This window comes from Bufo bufo, chromosome 8, assembly GCF_905171765.1.
Source record: "Bufo bufo chromosome 8, aBufBuf1.1, whole genome shotgun sequence".
Lineage (NCBI taxonomy): Eukaryota > Metazoa > Chordata > Amphibia > Anura > Bufonidae > Bufo > Bufo bufo.
The window spans coordinates 176,874,053-176,886,975 of record NC_053396.1 but is presented as its reverse complement, the minus strand read 5'-3'; the positions used below and the strand labels follow the sequence as shown (position 1 = coordinate 176,886,975).

Below are 12,923 nucleotides of genomic sequence, written 5' to 3'. Positions count from 1 at the left end.
TCTTCAATTGGGCCCTAGTATCTACGATTCGTCTCAGTGTGCAGCGTGAGGGATGAGCAGCCATCTTGTCTTCTAGTGATTGTAGGTGGGACGTAAGGGTCTTGACTAAGGCAGTCGAGTCCTTCTTTAATTTTGAGCTAATTGCAATACAATCATGGGCGTCCGCAGAAAGTTTTCCAAGGGGGGGGGCATAATTTTATTGACATCCATGCTCTTCTTGTTTCTGAGATTGTAATGAAGGGGAGGGGCATATTCATTATCACAAAGTATAATAACGCATGAGCTGTGCAGTGGTGGATCCAGAGCCTGGTCTCGGGAGGGGCACTTCCAGATTATTTTCTGTCCGCCGCCACAAAACAATAGTGCTTATAGAACAGACTACACAGTTTAGCGGTATACTGTATATTGTGTGGTACAGTGTAGGACAGTGATGTCGAACCTTTTAGAGGCCGAGTGCCCAAGCTGCAACCCAAAACCCACTTATTTATCGTAAAGTGCCAACACGGCAATTTAACCTGAATACTATAGTTCAATATAGTATATATTCCATGTACTTTATCATTTAGCTATTAAAGCCTGCCTACATTCAATGCACTGCCTGTGCTGTTCATAGCGTGCCCTGCGCTGATGAATGGCAGGAAAAGTCTAAGGCATATTGGTACACCATAGACTTTTTTCACAGTGCGGGTGCCCACAGAGAGGGCTCTGAGTGCCGCCTCTGGCACCCGTGCCATAGGTTCGCCATCACTGGTGTAGGATATATGTGTATAACAAACATATTTCACATGAAAACTTACAATTACTTGGCTTGGCACTTGGCTGGGGGGCTCGGCGGAGCTGATGTTGTGTTTTATCCTAATGAGAACGATTTCATAATAAGGATTTGGAGAAGGGGCAGAGGAATAGCAGAGCAGGGAGAGGCTGGTGCTGCTACTAGGGGGTCATACCATGTAGGAGTAATAAAGCCCACCATAATGCCCCCAGTAGAAATAATTCTCCTTATAATGTGACAGTGCAAAAAATACCCCCTTGTAATGCCCCCAGTTGAGCTAATGTCCCCATAGTGCCCCTATAATGTGCCAGTATAAAATACCCCTATATAGTGCCCCCAGTAAATGCCTCCATAGTGCTCCTCTCCCCCCTTCCTCCTAGTGCCCCCCATAATGTACCAGTATAAAATGCCCCAGTAGATGCCCTCAGTGTCCTCCATAATTTGCAAGTATAAAATACCCCTTCTTAGTGCCCACATAGATGACCCCATAGTACTCATCTCCCCCCTTCCTAATAGTACCCACCATAATGTGTCCCAGTATAAAATTCTACTGTACAGAGCCCCCCATATAAAACACCCCTTCTTTGTGGCCTCAGTAGATGCCCCTATAGTGCCCCCAATATTGTGCCAGTAAAAACAGCACCCCATCATGTGCCAGTAATGACAGCCCCCCCCCTTGTGCCAGTAATGACAGCCCCCATTATGTGCCAGTAATGACAGCCCCCCATTATGTGCCAGTAGCCAGAGACCCCCATTATGTGCCAGTAGCCAGAGACCTCCATTATGTGCCAGTAGCCAGAACCCCCCATTATGTGCCAGTAGCCAGAACCCCCCATTATGTGTCAGTAGCCAGAGCCCCCATTATGTGCCAGTAGCCAGAGCCCCCATTATGTGCCAGTAGCCAGAGCCCCCCATTATGTGACAGTAGCCAGAGCCCTCCAATATGTGCCAGTAGCCAGAGACCCCCATTATGTGCCAGTAGCCAGAGACCCCCATTATGTGCCAGTAGCCAGAGACCCCTATTATGTGCCAGTAGCCACCAGTATTGTATACAAAAAAAAAAAAAACACTTATACTTACCTCCTTGGCAGCGATGCGATGCAGGCCTCTTCCGGCCTGTGTCCCGCGCTGTATGCCTCAGGCGGCGCGATGACGTCAGTGCCTAGTGCCTGCAGCCTATCAGAGGAATGGAAAGGGACACGCCTCTCCCTCCCCTGCCTCAGCACAGTCATCTGTATCGCTGTCCTGAGGACGGCGATACAGATGACTATGGAGATGAACGCTTCCACAATGGAAGCGTTCATCTCCCTGTGCCCCGATTTCCAGGGGGGGGCACTTGCCCCCCCTTGCCCCCCCATGCAGACACCCATGAATACAATGACCCCTCATGACCGCTTTATGTGCTTCCCACATAGGACGGACATCCCCTACTGATCCCTCATTTAGGTCAAAATACGTTTTCAGATGTTCGTAAAGTTCCTCCCTAATGGTAGGTTGTTTCAGGTGGGAGTCATTAAGTCTCCAGTGGCAATGGCGAAGATGGCCTGACTCACTACTAATGTCAACTAGTACAGTAGCATGGTCTGACCAGGTGATTCGGCCCATGTCCACTCCCTTCAATAATCTGAGGGTCGAAATGGTACCAAAGAGGTAATCAATACGGGTGTGTGAGCCATGGGGGGCAGAGTAAAAGGAGAAGGACCTATCAGTGGGATAAGTGAGACGCCATAGGTCATACAGGGAGTATTTCCGCACTAGTTTACGAAAATCTCTGGCTAAGCGCTGCTGCGTCGAGTGCATTGGTCTACCCGGGAGTGCCAGGCGATCCATTGATTCAGAGAACACTGCATTAAAATCCCCACCCAGGAGGACTAGGGGCTCTGAGGAGTCCGCTCCCTCAGCAAACACCTTGCGGAAGATTCAGCCGAGAAAGCGTATCTGGGACGTGTTTGGTGAATAACTGTTACATAAGGTGATGGGTCTATCCGCCAAACGGCCACGGAGAATGATATAACGGCCCTGTGGATCTATAATTGAAGATTCAATCCTGAGGGGACACTGTGCAGACACCAAGATGGCAGCACCTGCCCTCCGACGGCTATGAGTAGCTGAATAGGCGGTAGGATACAGGTGAGAGATGAAACGGAAAGAGGAGCTGCCATCAAAGTGTGTTTCCTGTAAGAACACAATATCCGTTTTAAGGGATTTCAATTCCAAAAGCAAGAGTTTCCTCTTGGCGTTGGAGTTAAGCCCCTTGACATTAAAGGTTATGGACCGCATCATGTGAGTATGTGATGGTACACAATGTATGCAGGGTATTGCTCACCGAGGGAGTCCGTATATGTCAGTAGGTTCGCCCTGGTCGGGCAACGGATCAAAGGCAGAACTGAGGTACATGATCTCTGCAGGCAAGGAAGTTCAGGCGCCTACAACAGGAGAGAGAACATAGGGGGGAGGGGGAAAAGACAGGACGGAACAACACAAAGACAGACAAACAGATAGCAGTAAACAGCTATTCCCAGGGATGTAATCCCTGCTAGGGGCAAATAAGAAGCCCCTTTGGGGGTGTAAATGTCGAATACCAACAAATTAAGGCTGGCCAAGGAGCCAACTAAAGTTATCTGAAAGAAACGAAAACAAGTTACAACTAGGTGGAGCCTTCAGACAGCCTGCACCGTGATATAGCAACAAGAAAACAATAACTGGCTTAACAGAGGAAATAATTGATTAATATGGGGGCCCTTCAGGGACCATCAATCCTGAGGGTGAAAAGGGTTAAGGGCAAGTTCTGGACCACCAAGTCCACCCAGTCGTTGGCGGTCAAGCAGATGGTCGATGTCCTGATAACGGTGGAGACCGCGGAGAAGAGGACACACTTGGGCCAGGCCTTCTTTTCCTGGTTACAGGAGACCAAATGCGGGGCGGTGGAAGCGCTGGAGACTCAAATTCCCAGTCCGACATGTCAGGGATAAGTGATTCGCAGAAAGGGCGAAGATCCGAAAAGGAACGGAGAGTCTCTGTTCTTCCTTGATGACGGACCATCAGGGCAAAAGGGAATTCCCAGCGGTAGGCGATCTGGCGGTCCCTGAGTAATGTGAGGAGAGGCTGAAGATGTCTCCTTTTCTGGAGTGTGAACCAGGATAGGTCAGGAAACAATTGAACTGGAGCACCATCAAAGTCAAAGTTGCGTAGGGATATCGCCTTAGTCATGATAGATTCTTTAAGGGTAAAATCGTGGACACAACAAATTACGTCCCAAGGACGTGTAGCAGATCCCTTAGGCTTGAGTGCTCTATGAGCCCTGTCCAACTTGAGCTTGTGCGAGGATGGTTGCCCCAGGATCATGTTAAAAATGGCTTCCAGCGTAGCAAAGAGATCTTCGTCACCGGTAGCCTACGGAAGACCCCGTACTTGGATGTTATTCCGGCGCCCTCGATTATCCAAGTCCTCTAAATGCCATCCCATGCCCCTGAGTACCGCTGTTTGGGCAGAAATAGATTCATGAAGAGGGGAAATATATTGCCTGGTATCGTCATGGGCATTTTCCAGGGAGTCAACCCGGTCCACCACATGTTTAATGTCAGTGCGAACTGCCGCAATTTCAGCTCTGCAGGCTTCCGTAACTTCAGAAATAAGAACCCGAAAGTCCTCTTTTGTAGGAAAACGGTTAAAATAGCTCGCCCATGGCTGTGGAGGTTCAGGCAGGGATGGGGGGTCCATAACGGCAAGTGTTGGAGGGCTTGGGTATCTGGCCCAGATGTCAGAAGGGAGAGGAGAGCTGCTGTCCCCCTGGTCCAGCAATGGTGGGGCTGGGAGCTGCTTATTTCGCCAGGGCTCAAGCAGGGGGGTCCCAGGAAGGCTAGATGTAGGGTCCCCTGGGTTAATATGCCGTCCCCTAATAGCCACAGTACCTTTACTTGCAGTCGCCCCAGTCGCTCCCTGAGAAGTGGGTCCAGGAGCCATCATGGCGAGATCCCTCCTTTCAGCAGTAGCAGGCCGAAAGTCCGGGGCGGCCGGTGAGTGCCCCAGGTCAGAGGATCCGCATGTGGACACTGCAGATGGCGATCCGGTTCCCTGAAGAGATCCAGCAGGGGTAAGTAGCACTGTGTCCTTCTCCCTGGGCAGGGCGCGGGAATCCGGCAGGGGGAGGGAGGAACGGCGGGAGGCCCTCTGTGCCTTGGTGCTGCGCGGTGGAAGCGCCGGACCCGGAGTGCAATCCCAGCACTGTTCAAGGGTCCTAGTAGGTGAGGGGGATCGGGGAGGGATAGGGGTCTTTTTTGGAGCCACTTTCTTCCCCATATGATCCAGGAGAGATGTGTCGCTGGCCAGTAATTTGCGGTGCAGGCAGGAGCAGCTCCTTCAGGCAGCCATCACCGTTAGCGTCCGGACACGCCCCCGCAACCTGCACATTTAGATGTGCTGACTAACCCCCATTTTTTTTTCTTGACAGGCTCATCCCTGCCTGCTGCCCACTGATTGGCTGATCCAGGCTGTCTGCAAGACTGTAAGCCAATCAGGGCAAACCCTCCACCCAACTTCCTCCCAGGAATATGCAGTAAAATGGCTTACTGTGTCAAATTTCCAGGGTGATGGACCTGGATCCACTCCCCTGATTAGTCCAAGTCTACTTTTGGTTGAGGAACAGTAAAACCTACACGTGCAAGCTACTCAGAGCTAGGCCCAAGTTCAGAGAACCTCTGTTTCTGAGAACCAAGGAAGCAACTTAGATACCAGAATATTCCAGTGAGAAGGAGATTAGAAGGTCTGAAACCCACAAGGCTGTGCATTGAACTGGAATTTAACCGCTTTCCGTCCGCCCATAGGATATAAACGTCCTATGGGTGGACCTCTATTTCTGAAAGCACGTTTTAAAACGTCCTTTCAGAAATAGCAGCTGCACGCTAATCGTGCAGCTGCTGATCGGGTTGCCCGCTGTCAGTGACAGCAGGGCAACCCAGAGAGAAGGCAGGGACAGTTCCCAGGTGTCCCTGCCTTCTGGATCGCAGAGAAGGAAGCGCTATGCTCTTCCTGTTCCGGCCCGGCGGTCATGTGACCGCCGGGACCGGAGAGTGCAGGGGCTGTGTGAGGTCTCTCAGAGACCTCGATCAGCCCTGCTCTGAGGCTGTACAGCGCTGGATTGCTGCTGTACAGCCTCTCTAGGGGTGCATTTCTTCTGTAACTGGGGCTACTATGTCAGCCCCAGTTACAGGAGAAATCAACAGTGAAAAAAAAAAGAAAAAGTGAAGTAAATGTCCCCCAAAGGTCTTGTATGACCTTATGGGGGACGAAAAGTGTAAAATAAAAAAAAAATAAAAAGTTTCACATGTAAAAAAAAAAAGTCCCCAAGTAAGGAATGAAAAAAAAATTTAAAAATAGAAAAATAAAATAAAATAGACATATTTGGTATTGGCGCGTCCGTAAAAACCAGCTCTATAAAAATATCACATGACCTAACCCCTCGGGTGAACACCGTAAAAAAATAAAAAATAAAACTGTGTCAAAACAAGCAATTTTTGTCACCTTGCATCACAAAAGGTGCAACACCAAGTGATCAAAAATGCGTATGTCCCACAAAATGGTACCAATAAAACCGTCACCTCATCCCGCAAAAAATGAGCCCCTACATAAGAAAATCTCTCAAAAAATAAAAAAACTATAGCTCTTAGAACATGGAGACACTAAAACATCATTTTTTTGGTTTCAAAATTGCTATTATTGTGTTAAAGTGAAACAAATAAAAAAAAGTATACATATTAGGTATTGCCGCGTCCATAAAAACCAGCTCTATAAAAATATCACATGACCTAACCCCTCGGATAAACACCGTAAAAAAAAAAAAAAAAAACTGTGTCAAAACAAGCAATTTTTGTCACCTTGCAACACCAAGTGATCAAAAACGCGTATGTCCCACAAAATAGTGCCAATAAAACCGTCACCTCATCCCACAAAAAATTAGCCCCTACATAAGAAAATCTCTCAAAAAATAAAAAAACTATAGCTCTCAGAACATGGACACATTAAAACATTGTGTGCTATTATTGTGTAAAATTTAATAAATGAGAAAAAGTATACATATTAGGTATCGCCACGTCCGTAACGATCTGCTCTATAAAAATGTCACTTGACTGAACCCCTCAGGTGAACTCTGTAAAAATAAATAAATAGAAACTGTGCTAAAACAACCAATTTTTTGGTCACCTTGCCCCATAAAGTGTTATAATGAATGATCAAAAAATCATATGTACCCAAAAATAGTACTAATAAAACTGTCACCTTAGCCCCTAGTTTCCAAAATGGGGTCACTTCTTGGGAGTTTCTACTGTAAGGGTGCATCAGGGGGCTTCAAATGGGACATGGCATCTAAAAACCATGTGGAGTTCCTTTTCTTCTGCGCCCTGCCGTGTGCCCATACAGCAGTTTATGACCACATGTGGGGTGTTTCTGTAAACCGCAGAATCTGGGTAATAAATATTGAGTTTTGTTTGGCTGTTAACCATCGATGTGTTAAAGAAAAAAATTGATTCAAATGGAAAATCTGCCAAAAAAGTGAAATTTAAAAATTTGATCTCCATTTTCCTTTAATTCTTGTGGAACGCCTAAAGGGTTAACAAAGTTTGTAAAATCGGTTTTGAATACCTTGAGGGGTGTAGTTTCTACAATGGGGTCATTTATGGGGGTATCCACTATGTAGGCCCCACAAAGTGACTTCAGACCTGAACTGGTCCTTAAAAAGTGGGTTTTGGCAATTTTCTTAAAAATTTGAAGAATTGCTTCTAAACTTCTAAGCCTTCTAACGTCCTAAAAAAATAAAATGACATTTCCAAAATGAAGCCAACATAAAGTAGACATATGGGGAATGTTAAATAATAAATATTTTTGAGGTATCACTTTCTGTTTTAAAAGCAGAGAAATTGAAATTTAGAAAATTGCAAATTTTTCAAATTTTTGGGTAAATTTGGGATTTTTTCATAAATAAAGGTGAAATATTTTGACTCAAATTTATGACTATCATGAAGTACAATGTGTCACGAGAAAACAATCTCTGAATGACTTGGATAAATAAAGGCGTTCCAAAGTTATTACCACATAAAGTGAGATATGTCAGTTTTGCAAAATTTGGCCTGGTCAGGAAGGGGGCAAATGGCCCAGATGGCAGGTGGTTAAGTTCTAGCTCCTTCCTCAGTGGCCATAATTAAGTTCTGGATTTCCTTCTTTATAACATTTCGAAACTCGTTAAAACAATATAAGATATACTGCTATAACCCTCAAATCCCACAAGGTGTATTATACTAATGGAACATCCATATTGGGACTATATCTAATACCTTTTTTGACAGTTCTTTATATCTAATATCTATCATAAGGCAAGAGATTGATACATTGTCCTACAATTAATAGGGGGATAACAATAAGTACATAATTTTTTTATGTTTTTCATTTCTTTATATTATTTTTTATTGTCTTTTACTAATTCAGAAAGGGTCCTTCTGGTACCATTTGTAATTGTTATATTGTATAATAAAATATTTTAACTATATAATTGGTTGATACTAATAGTCCAGGTGGAGGTGTGTATATTAATCAATTTATAATTTCTATTGTACACTAGTTGGCAGTGGGCAGGCTATTTGGTAGAGAACCTTCAATTTATCCATAGTGTAGGAAGGGTGAGCCTCTGAATTATTTTACAAGTATTCAGGAAGATGTCAGTGTCCTCAAAAAATATATATTACAATTGAATATATTACAATATATTCACATGCACATCTAATATAACAGGTACGCTTTAGACATATTGGCCTATTCTACTGTTGATATGAAAAGTCTATGATGAAACATAAAATTAGTATAAGACTATGGGACCATCTTCAGTAGATTCAGATGGGGGAGACCCGAGGTTGCACTTGTCCATCTGTAATGTTTGTAACAAATCATTTTCATCTGTGTCCTCCAGCAATCTGTATCTGCATGTGTATAGAGCTAGGCTATGGCTGGACCCCCTGTATGGAGATGAGCCCCAAGAAGGTCTTTGCACAACAATCCACGGTTCTCCAATTTGTCCTCAATTCCCTTTGTAATCAATCAAAAAAAGGAAAATTTCACATTTGCCATTTCATTACCAAATAACGTCAAAATCATTCTGTAGCAAAGACGAGACAGGAGCCGAAGATCATGGGTGTATCTCCAGTGTGGGCTCATTGGGACAGCACTACCCATATGCCATATCTGAACATCATAGATGGGAACTTCTGCTCAAGACCCCTTCTACTAGACAAATCAGAGCGTCCCTGTAACTCTGACTCGGACTGACCTGTCTTGTCAATGGATTACATTAACATTACTGCAAAGTATATGACTATGAAACCATATACTCTGCTGCGTCCACTGCTGCAAAGGTATTACAGGGCAACTAGTGTGAGACAACTACCTTAAATGGATACTCCATATAATTTTGGAATTGCATTATCAATAATTGACCAAAAACGTCTATAAAACTCAATTTTCAAGTTTACAAGCAGGAATAATTTGGATAGGAGCGCAGAGCAGTGAGAGGTGATATCTTCCCTCCTGAAACGGTCAGCAGAATAGAGACACCTTTCATGGCCCCTTCATTCCCTACACATTGTAGGCAGAGGGGCTCACATGGGTGCAGGGTCCATAACCCAGTTTTACTCATTCTGTTGTGATATGGTACACATGTATAAAAGTAGAATTTCTTCTCTATTCAGTAGACTTGAAAAGCCAGTAACATCTCAGCAAACATATGCATAAATTTCAAAAATACGGAGGACCAATCAGATCCAGGCATCTATGGAGGTTGACGCACCAATCACATCGCAGAAGCTACTGAGGACCAATCAGATTCAAGTATATAAGATGATGTCACAATGAAGGGAGAACCAATGAAATGAAATAAACTAGCGAGGACCAATAAGATTGCAGAATGTGTGATGATGTCACAGAAGCTAGTGACATCACCGAGTTCTGAGCCTTATAAAACCACTGCCTGACATTATCTCAGCCAGATTTTCTCTGGATATAGAGAGAGACAGATCGGCTTGTGCTTTTGCTTAGCAAATCCTTGCTTTCGCTTAGCGAATAATTGACTTTGCGCCATGGAGATCCGGGGTTTGGCATTCTTGCTTTTCCTCTGGGTCATATGGACGCTATCGGGCCTCTGTGCCCTGATTGCCTTGACTGTCATCCCAGGCCATGTAAAATATCCATACATCAGGTAAGAGGGGACGGGGCGGGATTCCTCTGTAGTATTATTACTGTTATTACCGTATTATCAGTTTATTCCTGGAAAGTTATTACATTATTATTAGTGGATTATTAATAAGCTCCATCTAATAATTGTTAGTATAGAAAACATCACATTTGGGGGTGGGGGAATCTATGAAGACTGAGGTTTCATGCCCCGGCCCTCATCTAATCTGCACTGGAGTGAGATGCACAAGCCTCATCATAAATTAGGAGCATCTCTGACCCCCATGCACATAAAAAAATTTTTTTTTAAATTGCACCAACTATTTCAGGTGGAAATTTGCCAGTTTGCAGAGGCCCGCCCCCTCCTGCTAAACCCACCTAAACCACACCCACTTTTTGGAAATGGCCTAAGAGTGCAGAAAGCAACTTTTTGTAGAAAATGTCTCTTTCTTAATAATTTTTTAGAGTTGCAATCTCACTGGTTGCTATGAGCAACGGCTCCATAATATCTTCCCCATTGTTGTTTGTCTTCTATTTGTGTCTGGACATTAGATCATATTATGGAGGATGATTACAATGGAAGGAAATAAAGTCTCCTCTGCTATTAGAAGACATGACGCAATCCTGCTGCTGTTTGTGTCCTAATAACACCCAATATTTTGCTTTCTTTCTCAGTGACACGGGACGAATATTCCCCGAATCGGTGGTCTTTACAGTGGTCTTCTTAATATCTGCCCTTTTTGGTAAGTGGATTTAGAGAGACAACATCATGAGGAGATCAGCGGCTCCAGCGCTCAGTGATGACGTTATCTCCCTAATCACTATTCACTGCTGAGCGGCAGCCATCACTGGAGATTATAATCATCACTGAGTCCTGGAGGTTATCACAAGTGTCTATGGACGTTCCCGGCTGATCCCATGTATTGTCTATTTCAGGAGCTGGCAACGCTTCCATCATGTACCGGTTCATGATCATCCGGTCTGAACAATCAGAGAGGCGACATATCATCTGCCAGAGAATCCTCTATGTCGTTGCATGGATGGGCTGCATTGGGACCATTGTGACCGCCATAGTTTCGGTAGGTTTATATACAGAGGTCTCAGGACTAGTAATACAGAGGGGACATCGCTTGAAGTCAAGAGATGTGTATAAATACAATGACGCGCCCTGGTCACTATTCTTATGTATTACTGCCCCTGTATAATTACACCACCTGCGGCCTCTGCTGTTCTGTATTCTCAGATCTTCATGACGTCCATATTGATGACATTTATTCCTCTGCTTTTGTTCTAGATGAGGATCAGTCCTACAGTCCACAGGATCGGCGCAGGACCGGCATTTTTCTTTTGTGCCGTTTACAACCTAGGTCAAGCTGTATGCCTGTACAAGAAATCCTTCAGCAGTCGCCTCCTATGCCACATTAGATTGGCATCAACCTTGGTGCCCATTGTGGGCCTGCTGACCTGTATCCTCTTATAACTGACTGGTACAGTGCCATGTTGTGTGCTGGATACACTTACACATACGTACTTACCATCATTGCTGCCGTTAGTAAATTTGGGTCAAGCTACCCACCCCCTTAAATTGTCAGGTCACGCTCACTCATTGGTGGAGTTAAACTAAGCCCCACCCATTTTTCATCCCAGGACAACCCAAATTTACAGAGAGATTGTCTCTGAAAATTTGGAAACATTTTGGCAAATTTGGGACTGTTGGCAACTAAGATTATTCGCTTCCTCTCACCCCATTGTAGCACAGATCAGACATCACAGTATAGGAAACACTATAATAATAGAATTAATTCTGTTACTTGTCCTTAACACGTCCTTCCAGTTTCTGTGTGTATAACCATCAGCTTCTTCCAGCTTCTTCCATGTACTGGCCGATGTGAAGAGGTGAGTTCATGCAACTTTTCACCGTCTTGTATAATCTACATCTTTCCTGTGTAACAGTAATATAAAAGCTCCTATCTCACCTCCATCTTCCCATCTCACTCCATATAGAGTCCCTGGTGAGTACCGCCAGGCACTAATCCTCTATTCTGTCTTCTGCAGATCTACACCAGGATAGGCATGGTGGCCGAGTGGACTGGATTCCTTGGCCTGATAATTCACCAACTAATGAACTATACAGATTTCCAGGTGAGTAGATGCCGTGTCAAGGTCTAATGTGCTCCAGAAACATTTCAGAGAAGTAATATATTATATCGAGCTGTTTTATAATTAATGGTCTTTATTCTTTTTTCTCAGCATTTGTCTTTAACGTTGTCCCGAGAAGGTGTCTCCATTGGCCTGAGAGAAAAGACCCAGGACCCTGAAAACCCCCAATAAGATCCAAGGGGTGGAGCGCCAAGACAACTGAAACCATCATGACATTGCTGGACATGAATCTTCTGGATCAAGAGGCAGATTCCAGGCTTGGTCTCTGTCCTCAATACTGGATGTGACATTTTACCGGACTTTCCTAATACCGGATTTGACATTTACCGGATTTTCTGGATTCAACATCTAGCAGAATTTCCAAATACTGGATGTGACAATTACCCGGACTTTCCATAGCTACCTCATCTCAAATGATGGTTTTTACCCCCTTGCCCAGGGGAAGGGCAGTCCTTCAGCCATGGTTCCCTGGAGGTTTCCTCCACTAGGGGGTTTTTCCTTCCCTGAGTGTTGAAGGATGAGTTGGGGGTTCACCATCATCAGGGCCATTTCAAAACCACTGGCCTGTTAATAAATGAGTCAATACATGAGGTAGCTAACAATGTGTCCAAGCCTCTTTACTGTAGGGAATGTATTGTAACTAATGTTACCCAATAAAGACCGGGGAACTTCATAGGGGTGATCAGTCCAAGCTCTGGAAGGAAAACGATGAAGGTGGTAATGGCAGGATTAGATATTTTCAAATTTTATGGGTATAATAAAAGTGATTCATTAAAAGGGC

At 44.6% G+C, this 12,923-nt stretch overlaps 1 long non-coding RNA gene across 1 annotated transcript; it reads left to right on the top strand.

Moving 5' to 3' along the window:
- The first annotated feature begins 10,633 nt into the window (after nucleotides 1-10,633).
- LOC120977289 lies at nucleotides 10,634-11,391 on the top strand. The gene is made up of 3 exons (XR_005773866.1): nucleotides 10,634-10,725; nucleotides 10,919-11,061; nucleotides 11,277-11,391. It is a non-coding gene; the product is annotated as an uncharacterized LOC120977289 (long non-coding RNA).
- The last annotated feature ends 1,532 nt before the right edge of the window (nucleotides 11,392-12,923 follow it).